Source organism: Acinonyx jubatus, chromosome A3 (assembly GCF_027475565.1).
Source record: "Acinonyx jubatus isolate Ajub_Pintada_27869175 chromosome A3, VMU_Ajub_asm_v1.0, whole genome shotgun sequence".
NCBI lineage: Eukaryota > Metazoa > Chordata > Mammalia > Carnivora > Felidae > Acinonyx > Acinonyx jubatus.
In genome coordinates, this window is record NC_069388.1 from 20,480,243 (window position 1) to 20,497,140 (window position 16,898).

Here is a 16,898-nt window from a genome sequence, read left to right on the forward strand (position 1 = left end):
ACACGGCTAACAGGCAGCTGCATCCACCCACAGGTGGGGGCCCCGGGCGCTTGGCTTCTCTCTCAGGCTCCTCACTCAAGTAGGACACTCTACCTGAGCCCTCACTTCTGGACCAGACCTTGCTAAGTCCTCTTAAGGAGTGAATGGGGGAGAGAGGCGCCTGGGTGGCTCATTTGGTTAAGCGTCTGACTTTAGCGCAGGTCGTCATCTCGCGGTTCATGGGTTCGAGCCCCACCTTGGACTCCAGGTCAGAGCCCGGAGCCTGCTTCAGATTCTGTGTCTCCCTCTCTCCCTGCCCCTTCCCTGCTTGCACCCTGTCTCTTTCTCTCAACAATAAAATAATAATAATAAAGAAACATTAAAAAAAAAATTTTAACGTGAATGGGGAGAACTGGGCTTTTGAAGAGGGACTGTGCTCCTTATGGGTGTAATCCGTGACTGTGGCATAAGACTCAGAGCACAGACAGTGCTTGCTCTGCTGCTTAGCTGGGCAAGCAACTAGACCTTACTAAGCCTCAGTTTATCCCCCTGTAAAATGGGGCTACCGGTCATACTTATCTTACGGAGTTGTCAAAAGGATGAAACGAGATAACGCATGCGAAGACGTACCACGGTGCCCGACAGTCAAGTGGCCAATGACAACTGGCAGAGAGAATGACGAAGGTGACAGTGGGGCAGTGGGGGTTCAGACGTGGGCTCTGCTGAGGCCTCTTGGCAGGCGGTTTCACCCATCCTCTGAGGGGCTGAGAGAAGAGAGAGCCCCTCCCCGAAGGGAAGAAACATACTTTCTTCCACACTGCACCCACACCCCACTGCCACAACACCAGCCTGAATCCCGGAGAGCTTTGCCCCACGAGCATACTGTAGACTGGATTGGAGCCAACCGACATACCCTCAGACAGAGTTCGTTTCTCACCGGCAAGACCTAAGAAAGTGGCAGAATGGAGGTGCCTGGAGCATGCACAGGGCAGCATGGTCCCTGCTCCAGGTCGGGGACTCTTCCACGGTCCCACGGCAGGAACTCCCACCTTGTGTCTTACCGTCATTAGCCAGTTACTTTTCCGATCTCCAACCAGCCCTTGACAGCCCAGCTACTCCCCCTCTCCCTCTCCCTCCAGCTACTCCCTCTCTCCAGCTACTTTCCCATTACTTTAGCTGTTCCTTCGCTATCCAACTCCGCGTCAGCCACTCAGAGGATCACTCAGCGCCCAGCTACCCTGCCAGATTCCCCAGCTTCTCTCCCATCTTTGCATGATCTAGAGTTAACATCAGTTTGGAACAATCAAGGGAATCTTGGCTTTAGTCAGGACAAATCTGTCCTGGTCTATATATACCCATCTCTGCAGGAAATTATGTCTTCCTGGACCAAGCAGCTGATGTTTAGAGACAGAATGTTTCCTGCTTATTATCTGTGAGGCCTTTGGTCTGGGCTACTGGGAGTGGGAAGGCAAAGCCCACATGGTGCAGGGCATGGAACGCTGCCAGGCAGAGCCAGGAGTCCCAGCGAGGGGGGAGGGACCCTGGCAGCTTGGGTAGCACGGCCTTGTAGCAGCTCTCTTTGTTCTAGATGTGATGGCAAGCCCAGAGGCTCCCCCCCACACACACACACAGCCCTGCCCATACCCTCCCTGCAGGTTGAGATGCTCTCTCCTAAAAGCCAGGAGAGCTTCATTATGGATCTGATTAAATCATAAGGAATCTCATCCCAAACTTGCCAGAAAACAAGTTATTTTCAGCATCCGTGGGCAGCAAAGGAAGAAGAAAGTCATGAGCCGGAAGGAATGACTGTGTAGAAACCTTGCCCATCCACAGGAAGGTTGGCCGCCATGTCTCTTTGACAAAACGTTAGGGGCCAAGGAACTTGGGAGAAGTTTTGCGAAATAATCTAGGGTATTTTTTTTTTCTTAATGACAAGGGAAGGAATCGTATTAACTTCAAAAGGTCAGAGAAAGCCGTTTATAGAAGCTAATTAGGGTCCCTCCAAAGAGCTTTTATAATTACAGCCGGGTTTTGAACATTCAAATGGCTCAGGCTGAGCAACACAGGTATCTGCGGCCACCTTAAGAGGTGACACACAGCAACCAGGAGATTCCAGGCACCTTGGGCTCTACAGTCTCAGTCAACAGTCTGACAGAAGCTCTCCGGGGGGCAGGCCCTTCCACTCTAGGGAGTCTGAAAGGACCCCCTGATGCAAGCATCCTTTAAGTGTTACATCATGTGGGGTGGCCCAAACCTTTCATTTCCCACTGGCTTGGGACAAGAATTGCTGTAAAACGGCTTAATTTTCACACTAAAGTGTAAATGACTACAACCGGAATACTCTTATATGAATGACTAATGGGAGGCTGGCACTGAGTAAGTGCAGACAGAGGCAACGGAGTAGTTATGGCAGTAGGGGTGAGCGGAAGAAGGATCCGAAAGAAAACAGAAGAGATGTTAACCTTGCCTCTGGCCCATGATAACCAAGGCTAACGGCAGATGACAGCAATAGCTAAGTGGCTGTATGTGCTGTCCAGACTGCATCTCTATTCTCCACTATTCTCTCTCCTTCACAGATTCTCTCTACAGTCACTATTCTCTCTACTTCACAGATGAGGAATCCAAGCGCAAAGAGATCAAGGCATTCACCCGAGGCCACATAATAGAGATTAAAACTTAGTTTTGTCTGACTCCGTGATAACTCCCAAGGCCTATTACCACCTCTGCAAGGCTTCCCCACCTTTCCACCGAAAGCCCCTTCCGATTCGGTTTTCCCTACGCCATCCATGTTTTTAAAGATTCTATCTCTCGGGCACGCTGCGTTTGTGAACTAATAATTCGTTCCATCTGGCTGATGATTATTTTTCTGTTCCTGCTTCTGTTTCAACATTGATCCAGACTTTAACCCCAATTACTGAGGGTTCACCATAATATTATGAAATCACATAAATCATCGTCATGGCTATGTAGTTAATAAGCAATAAAATTAAATAAACGCGAGAACCATTCCCCAGTGCTGAATCCTGACTGCCACATGGTTTTAGAGTCAATGCATATCACATACTTGGCATGCTCAACCCAGGGTCCAGGATGGCACAGTGTTTGGTTCACCTGGTACATCCCGGACATTGCAATATATCAACAACCAATCACAGCATTTGACCAAAACAATATGCCCAGGGTTATCACACGGGGTTGCTGGGATTCTGGTGTAGAGCAAAGCAAAGTCTAGAGTGTGTGGTCGATTGTAACAATCACAGCCCCAACGAATCACGCCTTTCAGTACCTATGCACATGTACAGACTCCTCCCACACAGACTCTGAGCTTGGCCATGTGACTTACTTTGGCCAATGAGACATCAGCAAACATGATGCAGGCAAAGGCCAGACACATGCTTGTGCACTGGAGCTTGCCTTCTTGGAGTCCTGCGGGAAGCCCAGCATAAAGACCGCAGGGAGAGAGAATCCCAGCCATCCCAGCTGCGCCCAGACACTGGCCGACCCAGCCAACAGCTGCAACCTCATACGGAGCCCAGGTAAGAGCGGCAGAAATGCCCAGTCAATCCAAAGGGTCGTTGAGAAGTTGTTTCAAGCCACTGAGTGTTTCAGGGTGGTTTGTTACGTAACAACAGGCAGCCGAGACGGCAGAGTTCTTGCTGATGACTCACTTGGAGAGCTGCCACGACTACCTCTGTGATCCCCGGGAAATGGGGATCCTTAAGCCAAAAAGCCTGTGTCCTCGGGTTTCTCTTGAAGGACCGGGAACACTGGCTCCTCCATCAAGACTGGGCTTCACGTAGCTTTCCGCGTGTAAGTGATGAAGGTAGCACCTCCCTCTCCCCGAGGTAGCAACCGTCCTACGTCTTCATTTAGATTTCACCTCTGCCCCGGACACAACTGTCTCCACCAAACGGGACGGGCAGAGGACGGGGCGGTGGGATCAGCTCTGCTTGCTGGCACAAACACGGGACGGATGTACTAGGACGATTCAATACTTGGAGCAGATTCTAGAACCTTCTTTTATTTGCTAAACCCCAGCCTTCCTCCACATGGTTACTGAATGACTTTGGCTCTGGTGAAAGTTGTAGAAAGGCTTAGGATTTGCTCATTTAAAGAGCCCCTGAGTTCCTCTGGCAGAAATACTGTTTTCTCACTCCATTGTGAAGGCCAACAGTGGTTCCGAGAAGCCAGACAAGAATAAACCATGCCCCAAATATCTCCTCTGTCTTCTCAACAGGGTCAGTTTGGACTGAGAAATGTTAAAGAGAGGGTGTGTCTAGTCTCCAGCGAGCAGCGGACGGCCTCTCACGTAGCTCCTTGTCAATATCCAGGGGAAATACTCATCGGGTGTCACAGTGTTTGGGGTCTGAGGAGGTTCCAGGAGAGTGCCAGTTGGCTGAGCGCCCCAGGGTTGGCCTCATCTTGGTGACTGACCACATGTACCAGCCTACCACAGGTGGCTTCTTCGCCCAAGAGTGGCCTCCTACCATCTGAGTAGAGGAGGCTGCTGAATAAAACCACAATACAGTCTCCCTTGAGGATAGGAATTGTCTTGCACTCCAGAAATTCACTGAAGCATGGGCAACTCATTCTGCGCCTGTAGGCAGACCTGGCTGCGAAGCCAAGTTATAATCAGAGGGCCGCAAGGAAGTACATGATCATCACGTTTAACGGCATTGTATCCAGACGGGTTGAAGTCTCCTTTTTCATAATCACAATGCCTTCCCAACGGGCGGTGACCTTCAAAAGTTGTTGGTCACATTGTCCCGACCCCTGGACAGTATTTAGATGGCCTTGCTCATCGGTGATCTCCTAGCCTCCTCTATTTAGGCATCTGTTCTTCACAAGGCTCTCTAACACAATCCACTCTTCAAATGCTGACTTTGCTAGACTCTGAACTCCATTATGGCCTGACCCAGCCTCCTGTTCACTACTGAACCACTGTTGCCAGTCTGGAGATGTCCAGACTGTGTTTCATGAATGTCTGTGCGTGAAATTCTACCCTGATCCATTGCATGTTTTGTTATAATTCAATCCTCCGAGGAAAATTTCTTCTGGGTCTCTTGTTGTTTTTTTTTTTTTATAGTGGAGACTCCTGCTATTGTTCCCACATACCAACTACAAAAACAGTATAGTTAAATTCATTTCAGATAAACAACTATCCCTGATGGGTAATGATTGGCTCGGATACATGAATAAGGAGCAGGGTCTTTGGTTGCGTCCCAGGCTCTCCTTGGCTGTAGCCTGCTTAACATTCTTATCAAGGATTTAGATGGGGTCCAGGACTGTGTTGTCTGATACAGTGACCTGTAGCCTAGTCACAGGGGACTCCTAAAATGATTTTAAATTAAATAAAATCAAAACTTCAGTTCCTCAGGCTCCTAGTCACATTTTAAGTGCTCAAGCAGCTACCGTAACAGACAGCGCATTTTCATCATCAGAAAAAGTTCTACTGAACAACTAACTCTGGGGTAGAAGGCAAATGCTGATTTCATTGTGTTTGTGAATGGCACGGAATAGAAAGTGCCGGTGAATATTTCATCTAAGGTGGACATATTTAATTATGGCCTGCCCATAATCCATCCTCCCTCCTGCTGGTAACAGCATCCCAATTTTCCCTGGGGCAGGTATAACATATCTCCAAGTGTCAGGCCATGTGTTTTGGAAGGAGCTGACTTCAGGGGTGGGCACGTGACTTAGATCAGACCAATCACAGCATTGTATCCACGCTCAAGCCCCTGTGATTGGCTCCGAGGTAGGCATCTTGGCCAATGAGATTCAATTCTGGGACTTGGTGAACCTGGGAGACTGTTGGAAAGAGAAATTATTCCTAAGGAGGTTACTGTAAGGACAAAATACACACTTTGAGCTGCTGACAGTGATCTATTATTCAGAGACACTTTTTGGTGGCCCCCTGTAGCCACATAGGCTTAAATTAGTTTGAGTTGGATTTCCTGTCACTGGTCGCACAGAAGTCTTACTATATCATTCAAAGTCCAAATTTTTGAGCATGTGGATAATGGGCTCAAAATTCAACAAGATAAATTTAGAGTCTCGACTTCAGTGTTGAAAATCACCTGTGTGTCCTACAAGGCTTCTAGAGTGCCAGCGATGTTCCATTGCTCAGAGGGAGGACGAGTTACATAGGCACACACAACTTATGAAAATGGAACCAATTTTGTCATTTTCTGTATGAAAAATATACTTCGACAGATAGTTTTTTTAAAAAAGCACTCAGTGTTAGCTCAGTTGGTTAAGTGGCCCTTGATTTCGGCTCACATCATGATCTTGCAGTTCATGGGATGGAGTCCCTCCTTGGGCTCTGTGCTGAGGTGTGGAGGCTGCTTGGGATTCTCTCTCCCTCTCCTCTCTCTCTACGCCTCTCCCCCCGCTTATGCTCTCTGTCTCAAAATAAATAAAATAAACATTTTTTAAAGACAAAAATAAAGTCACTTGCATAACAACAGGATGGGGAAGATATAACTTCACTAATGGGACACCCACTTGAGGGTTTTAGTTTCTTATAAATACCATATGAGTTGACAGCTGGCCAAAAAGCCAATGGAAATTTGGGCCATACGAATAGACACACTCAACCAGAATGAGGAAACTGACAGTTCCATCCACCTGAGGGTGAGCCAGATCAGACTCGGGAAAGCTATAGACAAAGGAGAGCATGTTCACAAACCTCAAAGTCACATCTTATAAAAATCCGTAAAAGGAACAGGGGGTTGTTAGCCTAGAGAGAAGAGGTGGGAGCAGAGGTTATAGGCATGACAGCCTCAGTGAAATACCAGAATGAACAGATAACCTTATCATCTGCAAATAAGGTTATTTTCTACACAAAAGCCCTAAAAGCACCGACTGAAAAAATATGAGACAGTAAAATGGCTTTCCACAAAATTAATACATAAAAACTTAAAGCCATCCTTTCAAGACATAAACAGGACTTATATGGTAACAGAAAAAAAAAATCTGTAGCTTTCCTAGAGGGCATAAAAGAATACTTGCCCAGGGGTGCCTGGGCGGCTCATTCGGTTAAGCGTCTGGCTTTAGCTCAAGTCATGACCTCACGGCTCTTGAGTTCAAGCCCCGCGTCGGGCTCTGTGCTGACAGCTCAGAACCTGGAGCCTGCTTCCGATTCTGTGTCTCCCTCTCTGCCCCTCTCCCAGTCATGCTCTGTTTTTCCCTGTCAAAAATAAACATCAAAGAAAACATTAAAAAAAAAAAAAAAGAATACTTGCCCAGTAGAAACAGGTGCCATTGGCCTGCTTAGACAAAACTCATGACAAGGGAATCAGTTTGGCCCAAATGAATTTTTTTCAATTGTGGTAAAATATACAGAAGATACAACTCACCATATCAGCCACTTTTTAGTGTATGGTTCAGTGACATTAATCACATTCACATTACCGTGCACCCGAAACCACCATCCATCCCTATGACTTTTTCCATCTCCCCAACCGAAGCTCTGGACCCATTAGACAATGACTTCCCCCTTCTCCCTTCCCTCCAGCCCCTGGCTAAATGGGGGGGGGGGGGGTTGTTTTTTAATGTTTTTCATTTGTTTAATTGTGGTAAAATACACACAAAATCTACCGGCTTCATTATTTTCAAGTGTCCAGTTCGATGGTATTAAATACATTCACAATGTCATACAACCATCACCGCCATCGATCTCCAGAATTCTCTGCATCTCGTGAAACCGAAACTCTCTACCGATCTACAATATTAATCAATGTTGGAGGAATCTATTTTTGAGCTCTAGTGGGAAAGCTTGACCGAAAGTTCTTAAATGTGACGTGTACGACTGAAAATAACCGAGAACATTTTGCAAAAGACGAGCAATTTGAGGAAGGACTTGTTCTCTCGTATATGAAGCCACACTAGAAAGCTAGGATCAAAACATTGCGTAACTGGCACAGAATCAGATTGCTGGAACACAATAAACAGCTTGGAAAGTCACCCTTCTTCACCGACGAGGCTCAGAGTACGAGCGTGGCATCACATACTCCCCGGCAAGGGAAGGAAGCCGGACAATTGATAATGCCTTGGAAACAAAATGGATATAGACAGATTTTCATTTACTACTTTACGCTGTAACGAGTCCCAAAAGAATTAAGTGTTTAATTTATTTACAAAAGGCCACGAAAATCTAGAAGAGCATGTAGGTTAATATACAACACTGGATGAAGAAACACTTTACAGCAAGAGTCAGCAAACGTTTTTCTGTAAAGGGCATATTTTCATCTTTACAGGTCCCGTGGTCTCTGTTGCCATCACCTAACACTGTCATTGTCGTGTGAAAGCAGCCATAGACAATATGTAAATGGCTGGGTGTGGCCGTGTTCCAATAACATTTTATTTACAAAAACAGACGGTGGCATTCAAGCCATAGTTTTGTCACCCTGCTTTAAAGGGATAAAAGCAAAGAACAAAATAATGAAGAAAAAAAGCCAATATCATTAGATTTAACTACATAAAAACGATCTATACACAAAATGTTAAAGCAAACACACACACACACACACATACACACACACACTCTCTCTGAGAAAGTGTGTGCATCATACATGACAGCACAGGGTTGACATCCTCCCCACCATTTTCATGCTGTCTCTCCTCCTTTTCTCTCCTCTGTCACCCACAAACATTACCCCGTCATTGAAATCAATTAAGAAAAAGAAACAAGCTAGTAGAACAAATGGAGACACAAAAAAATAGACAATTTGGAGAAATAAAGAAATGAATGCCCAGTAAGCCTATGAATAGGTATTCAACCTTAAACTTCTCAGGGCGCCTGGGTGGCTCAGTCGGTTAACCATCTGACTTTGGCTCAGGTCATGATCTCAGGGTTCGTGAGTTCGAGCCCCACATCAGACTCTGTGCCGATAGCTCAAAGTCTGGAGCCTGTTTCAGATTCTGTGTGTGTGTGTGTGTGTCTCTTTCTCTGCCCCTCCCCTGCTCGTGCTCTCTCTCTCTCTCTCACTCTCAAAAATAAATAAACATTAAACTTCTTAGTTATATATGAATTAAGACAACAGAACTATTTTCCCTATATTGAATCTGTCAGCTTTCTGTTCATCCAGCAGTGTCAATGAGCAAGGCAGAGGGGAGGCAAGGCTGGACACGGGCTGAGGGAGGTGCAAACTAACCAAATAAGCAATTTATACCAAAGCCTTGCAGATGTTTATATCGCAAATCTATGAACCTCGAATCTACCCAAAGTAAATAACCAAAGTCGTGACCAGATACTTTCATACGAAGATAAACAATGATAATCACTATGGCATCATTTATAGTAGCAAAAATTGGAAACCACCTGAAAATCCAATCATAGGGAGTGGTTACGTACATTTTGGTACATTCAGACGAGGGAGATTGAGGGCGTCATTAAAAATCTCCTTTGCAAAGACCGTATTAAGACAATAAAAAACTGTCGACCTCTAAGCAACATCTGAGTCAACCAACAGACCTTTCTTCTAAAAATGCCTCCCTCAAAAAAAAATAAAAATAAAAATAAAAAATAAAAATGAAATAAAATAAAATAAAATAAAATAAAATAAAATAAAATAAAATAAAATAAAATAAAATAAAAATGCCTCCCTCCCTAGGCTTCTGAGATGCCACACCACCCTAGGTGTCTTTCTTCCACCTGGCAGATGACTACTGGTCCCCTTCCTTCTCTTCTTGGCTCAGCACATAGCATCTGAGGTGTCCCAGGGCTTTCTCTTGGTTTGGTTCTTTGCTCCATCTACCTTGCTATTACTATGGGCACAAAGTCATTATAGTTCTTCTGTGTCTTAAATGAAGTGATACCTCATTGTGGCTTTGATCTTCATCTGCCTAATGAGGAGTGATGTTGAGCATCTTATCACGTGTCTGTTGGCCGTCTACAGGTCTTCTTTGGGAAAATGTCTATTCAGGTCCTCTGCCCATTTTTCATTGGATCGTTTGGGCCTTCTGCTATTGAGTTGTATGAGTTCTTTATATATGTTGGATATTAACCCCCTATCTAATACATAGTTTGCAAACACTTTCTCCCACTCCGTAATTTGCTTCTTCTTTTGTTGACTGTTTCTTTTGCTGTGGATAAGCTTTTGGGTTTGATATAGGCCCACCTGCTTATTTTTTCCTTTTGTTGCTTGTACTTTTGGTGTAATATCCCCCAAGAAATGAGCTAATATTTTCTAACAGATAATACATTACATTTAAAAAAAATAGGTATGGATAAAAGAGCCATTCAAAACGCAAAGCCACCAATGGATTTTAACATAACAAAGTTAAGAAAAGCTAAAACTTCATATGGTTTCAGATTCCACATTGAGATTAATCATCAAGAAACTATCACCTGTTGGGACGCCTGGGTGGCTCAGTCAGTTAAGCGTCTGACTCGACCTCAGCTCAGGTCATGATCTCACAATTCGTGAGTTCGAGCCCCACATCAGGCTCTGTGCTGGCAGTGCAGAGCCTGCTTGGGATTCTGTCTCCCTCTCTGTCCCTCTCCTGCTTGCTCTCTATCCTTCTCTCAAATAAAAATAAACTAAAAACTAAAAAATAAAATAAAATAAGAAAAAACTACCACCTGTTGAGTTGAGTATTAAAGAATATCCACAATTATCTGAAAAGGCAATTAAAATATTTCCTCTATTTTCCAACATATCTGTGTGAAGTAAGATTTTGTCCACTTACTTTAACCAAAATAATATATCACAACAGAGAGAAGCAAAAGCAGATTAAAAAAAAATCCAGCCACCTTCTTTTAAGCCAGACCTTACAAAGATTTGCAAAAGTATAAAACAAGGCTACTCTATGTTTTTTGTTTTGAGAAATATCAGTATTTTTCATAAAAACATTTATGTTAACATGTGTGGTAGTTTTGGAACATGCCCACCCTTTCTCCTCCCTTCAAGAGGTGAAGCCTCATCCCCCTACCTTTGAACGATTTAGTGACTCATCTCTAATGAACACAATATGGCAGAAGGGATGATATGTGACTTAAAAGTCTAGATCATAAAAGGCATTGTGGTTTCCCCCTTGCTCTCTCGGATCACTCACTCTGAAGAAGGCCAGCCGCCATGTTCCGAAGACACTCAAGCAGCCCTGTGAAGAGGGTTATATGGCAAGAATCGGAGGCCTCCTGCCAAGAGCCATGCGAGTGCGCCATCTTGGACACAGCTATTCCAGCTTCATTAGGCCTTGGGGTGTCTGCAACCTTGTGAGAGACCCTAAGCTAGAACCACCCAAGCTCCGTTGGCCCCAGATTCTTGATCCACGGAAATTGTGTGAGACAGTAAGTGTTTATTGTTTTAAGCTGCTAAATTTTGAGCTCCTGTACTATGTAGCAATAGATAACTAGATAACTAGCGTCTAGATAACAATAGATAACTTGGTGTTTATGGTTTAATGAGCACATGTTTATTTTAATTACTCAGCTTTCATTTCTAGTGGTAAATATCAACACAGAACCCAGGTAAACAAAAGCTCTTAAGAGTTCTCAGTTTTTAATAATATAAAGGGGCCCTGAGACCAAAAAGGTTGAGAACTATTGCCCTAAGCTTTTTGGCCATTGCCCCTTTATTAAACTTTTCTCAAACTACCTCATGTCAGGGCACCATTTCTTTCCTATCAGGACCCTGAGTAATAGGAAAATACCAAAATGTTACTGATAGTTGTTGCTGTTTTGGGTATCTTGATTTTACTGTCTTAATGGTTTTTTTTTTCTGTACTTTAACAATTTCCTACAAGGATGAATGATTTTTATAATTAAGAGAAGAGAAACTTCCCTTTTGAAAATCATCAAAAGTGAAAGTCAGACCTGTATTTCCTTTGGATGAGTCGACCGTTTAAGCACAACGTGCGGAGGCCAGATGTCCGTCAGTGCACCTGCGTGCCGGGGAGAGGTCCGAAGGGCAGATGGTGGATGAGGGGCCAGTAGCCACAACACCTGCCCCCCCAACAACCTCAGCCAGACTGGCTCTTTCGTGCATGTTACACATTGAGTTTCTGCATAATTTCACATAAAAGTTTCCACTGCTTGAAAAAAAAAAAAAGTTTGAAAACCTTTACCGTGAGAATGAATAACAGTTGAAGAGTTAAAATTAGGCTATAGAAGAACCACTCAAACTTTTTTTGGGAATGTGAACAGAGTTTCCATAAAGAAAATCCTGCACATTCTGAGAGAACAGAAGCCCTGACAACTTAACAAATGTTCGGTGGTTTCAACAGAGGCTCGCTCATGTGGCCATGGAAAAGGTGACAGCTAGGGATGAAGAGCTTATCCGGGGACCCCTCCGATCCAAAGGGCCCAAGAGGCCAGCAGAAGCAGCAGGGCCTTAAGGCCCTGGGAGAGACAGATCAGAACCACAGGTGAGTGGCTCTCTCGTTTTCTCAGGAAAATCCAAAGCAGGAGATGCTAAAAGCACGGACTTCGGAGACACCAGATCTGGGTTCAAGTTCCAGGTCTGACACTAAAAACTTAAGAGATCTTTGGCAAGTGACACAGCCAAACTGAAGTTGGAGAACGCAAAATGGTACAGCCATTTTGGAAAACAGGTTACCGGTTTCCTAAACAGAAATTTGCCATGTGACCCAGCAATTCCACACAACTGTTCTTAGCAGCATTATTCATCATAACTCAAGGTGGAAGCGATCCAAATGTTCCTCAACCGGTGAACGGAGAAACAAATGCGCCATATCCATACGATGGAATACCAAAGGGCGATAAAAGGAAGAAAGTCCTGATACATGCCACAACCTGAACGCACCCTGAAAACATTACTCTAAATGAAACAAGCCAATCGCAAAAGATCACATATTAGCTGAGTCCATGTACGTGGAACATTCCAGAAAAGGCAAAGATAGAGGCAGAAAACAGACTAGTGGTTGCCTGGGGCTGGGGACAGGAGTGACTACAAGTGGGCACAAAGTGTCTTTTTGGGGTGACGGAATGTTCAAAACTCGGGTTGTGGTGATGGGGGCACAACTCTGTAAATGTCTTGAAAATTATTGAATCGCACCCTTAAAATGGGCACATTCTGCGATATGTAAATTAAAACTCAATAGAGCTGTTTTTAAACAATGGGATTTGACTCTCTATCTCAGAGGGTTGTTGTGAGGATGAACTGAGATGACGTCTGATACGTCATCAAGTAAGCACTCGATAAATACTAGTAATGATGACAATCGGTGTATATACTAGTAACGGATTATGTAAGTGGAGACCACGCATAATGCAGAATTGCAACAATTTATAGCACTTATCTGCTCCTTAGCATGCCACTCCAACATCTGTAAAGTCGATTTAACCCCAGGACAACTTTTTTTTTTCTTTTTTTTTAACGTTTTTATTTATTTTTGAGAGACAGAGCACAAGCAGGAGAGAGGCAAAGAGAGAGGGAGACATAGAATCCGAAGCAGGCTCCAGGCTCTGAGCGGCCAGCACAGAGCCCGACGCGGGGCTCAAATCCACGAACCATAAGATCATGGCCTGAGCCGAAGTCGGACGCTTAACCAACTGAGCCACCCTGGCTCCCCAGCTCCAGGACAACTTTCTGAGGCAGGTGTATTATATCATCTTCATTTTCACAGACAGGGAAACTGAGGCCCCAAGAAGTTTAGTAACCTTCCCACGATTGCACAGCTGGGACACAGCAGAGGTGGGATCTGAATCCTGGAGAAATGGCTCTGGAGTGCCTACTCTTGGCCACGACACCGCACAGCCTGTCAGTAAACGCCAGCTTGTCTATTCAGTTACTGCTCTCACTGGCGGTGCAGTGGGGTGCAGAGAAGGCTCACAGACAGCTCCCCAAGACTCAAGACCCAACCCCTAGGGTTACAGGAGTCAGGGGAAAGAGTGTTCCAGACAGAGGGGTCTGCATATACAAAGGCGGGGAGGTAAGAGAACGCATGGCGTATGGGAAGAACGGGAGATGGCTGGAGGATGGGGCGATGCTGGGCAGAGGGCGCCTGAGGGTGGGATTCAGGCAGGTCCAAGGCCAAGGAGGGTCCCTGGTGCCCGGACGTTAGCCTGAAGGCAATGCAGAGCCAGAGAAGGAAATACAGAGAGTCCCTCCCCAACGCTGCCTTTCTCTGGGTCGACTCACATTGCCCTGGCAGGTGGAGAAGGTTGACTCAGCCACTGCTGTGAGCTGAAGGGAGCGGGGGAGCTGCCACCCCCATTCCCATCCCGCCGCGAGCTGACGCCCCTGCAGCCTCCCCAACACCAGCTCTACCGGCACATAGAAACCATCGCAGCCAGCTGGGAGCAGCGGGCTCTGTCATGCTGCCAGGGAGCTGAGCGTAGCCCGGCCAGACTGCCGGCTGCCTGATGGAAGCTTCACGCCCCTGCCCAAACCCAGCCGCCTGAGGACCCCGGTGGGACCGCTCACCCCACCCCACGGCCCACCACAGCGCCCAGTATGCTGGCCGTCCATCCTCGCTCGGCTGGCCCCAGGGGCCAGCACTTTGCTCATTCAAATTGAATACACATGTCCTTGCCTCCGGCTCTTCCATTTTCCCACGTCCGTCCTTGAGACACAGCTGCCTGTGTGCACGGAACGTTCACTTGGGCCAAAGCAAAACTACTGAGGAAGCCTCCACGCCTATCAATGAGGAACCAGTTCAAAAATTCTGCTGATGGGGTGCCTAAGTGGCTCAGTCGGTTGAGCGTCTGACTTCGGCTCAGGTCATGATCTCGCGGTTCGGGAGTTCGAGCCCCGCGTCGGGCTCTGGGCTGACAGCTCGGAGCCTGGAGCCTGTTTCGGATTCTGTGTCTGCCTCTCTCTCTCTTTCTCAAAAATAAATATTAAAAAAAGATTTTTGTTTAAATTCTGGTGAATCCATACCACGGAATACTACACAGCAGTTAAAAAGAATAATACAGATCTATTATCCCGGGGTACCGGCATGAAAACACCTCCAAGACACGTTGGAGAAACGTGGGTGGAAAAACAAATTGCAGAGTAACGTATCCAGCGTATCATCATTTGGGTAAAAACAAAACAAAAACAGGGGCGCCTGGGTGGCTCAGTCGGTAAGGCGTCTGACTTCGGCTCAGGTCACGATCGGGCGGTTCATGAGTTCGAGCCCCGCGTCGGGCTCTGGGCTGACGGCTTGGAGCCTGGAGCCTGTTTCAGATGCTGTGTCTCCCTCTTTCCCTGCCCCTCCCCCACTCGCACTCTGTCTCTCTCTTTCTCTCAAAAACATAGGAACATTAAAAAAAAACAAAAACAAAAAACCCCAATTCGTGGCCTCTCGAATTCTCCAAGTCTACAAACACACAGGTAAATGAGAAAAGCACCTGGAAGGAAGCACATCAAAGTAACAGAAAGAACGAAGAGGTGGAGGGAGGGACCCTGTGTATGCCTCTGTGTTGAGTTTTAGAAGAAGAATGTGTTTATGGATATTTGGGTTCTTTAAAAAGTGTGTTAAAACACACACACACACACACACACACACACACACACACACACAGGGGGAAAAGCGGGTTAAAATGCCCACCACCCTGGGGCTGCGTTCAGCGTCACTTTTCAGACAGCTGTCACATTCAGCATCTTGTCTAATTCTTGCCACACCCCCCCCCCCTTGAGGACAAGGTTCAAAACTCCATTTTACAGACCCAGAAACTGGACCAGAGAGGTGTAACAAGCCGCTCCAGATCGCACGCAAGGCCAAGGGGGCTCACGGTCCTGGCCCCGAGCCCAGGGCTCCTTCTCAGCGGCACGTGGGCGCCTATGAGGGTGTGGGGCCCACGCTGGGGCCGGGCAGGCGCCCCTGTTCTGAGCTGTCAGCCAGCTCACAGAGCCCCTTCAGGGAGGGGAGTGGGGCTTTGTCAGGGAAAGAGGGAAGAAAAGACGAGCGGCAAAAGAAGAGATGATGAACCGCCACCCACGACAAAAATCAGACATCATTGATGTGTCGCCCACTGAGTGGGATGGGTCTGCCGCGTCACCCAGCAAATCTCGTGTGGGAAGGAGCCTCGCAGGGCCGGTCCCCCGAGCCTGACATTTCAAGCCTCTCCCTCTCTCTCTCTCTCTCTCCCCACCCCTCCCCCCCCCCCCCCAGGCTGCTCACCCCAGGCTCTCAGCTGCACGGTTTCCAGCTGAGTGGTTCCAGGAATGCTTCTGCTCAGTTCCCAGAACACCATAGCCGGGGCATTAGAACTGTGCTTCTCAGAAGGTGCTAGAACCTGAGGAGCAATGTGCGAAAAACCCAACACCCTCTAGTGCAGAAAGTGCCGTCCCTCTTTCAACAACTATTTTAGCACCACGTGTCTGAGGGTGTGCAGAGGCAGGAGGAGGCCGGAGGGACCCAGGAAGCATGGCTAGGCCTCTCCAGGGACAGCCAGAAAGGACTCCTGTACAGAAGGAGGGGACTGGAGGGGGCACAGGACACATATGCAAACCTCAGCTGCACAAGGACCGGGCACGTTCAGAGAAGAGAGCTTTGGTCAAATCATGGATCCTCCAGTCATTCATATAACGGGAAACAAACCCACGAGGCCATGAGACCAGCGACAACAGCTGGCATCCTGAGCTTTCTGGTCCCAGCTTTGCCACCTTGGTCAAGGCTCTGAACCTCTCTGGGTCTCAGTTTCCCTATCTGTAACATGGGTGCCTATTACACGTGTCTTTAGGGTATTGTGATATCTGGATGGAGGACAGATAATACCATAATTAAGTCAAATGTAACAAGTACAGGGTATCCATAAAATCTGGAAACGGATTCTATGAGTGTATCTATATGTGTTCGTGTTCATTTGTTTGTTCTATGTGTGTTCGTGCTCATTTATTTGTTCGCTTTATAGAGTGAAAATGTCCTAGACAACATTGTATATATTTGTCCGTTTCTAGACTTTATGAACACTCTATGTATAAACATAATTACACATACAAATAGTATATTAGACAAACGTTATA

General features: G+C 46.4%; 1 protein-coding gene and 1 long non-coding RNA gene across 7 annotated transcripts in view; one reads left to right on the plus strand and one right to left on the minus strand.

Annotated features, from left to right (window-relative positions):
* The window catches only part of PPP1R16B (protein phosphatase 1 regulatory subunit 16B), a 100,776-nt gene that overhangs the window by 55,071 nt on the left and 28,807 nt on the right, over nucleotides 1-16,898 (minus strand). The gene's annotated exons all lie outside the window — the stretch shown is intronic.
* LOC113602539 (uncharacterized) lies at nucleotides 10,730-14,761 on the plus strand. 3 transcript variants are annotated; one of them, XR_003424013.2, is made up of 3 exons: nucleotides 10,730-11,272; nucleotides 11,728-12,348; nucleotides 13,347-14,761. It is a non-coding gene; the product is annotated as an uncharacterized LOC113602539 (long non-coding RNA). The 3 variants fall into 3 exon arrangements; XR_008289107.1 differs by having other exon boundaries at nucleotides 13,570-14,761; XR_008289106.1 differs by having other exon boundaries at nucleotides 12,208-12,348.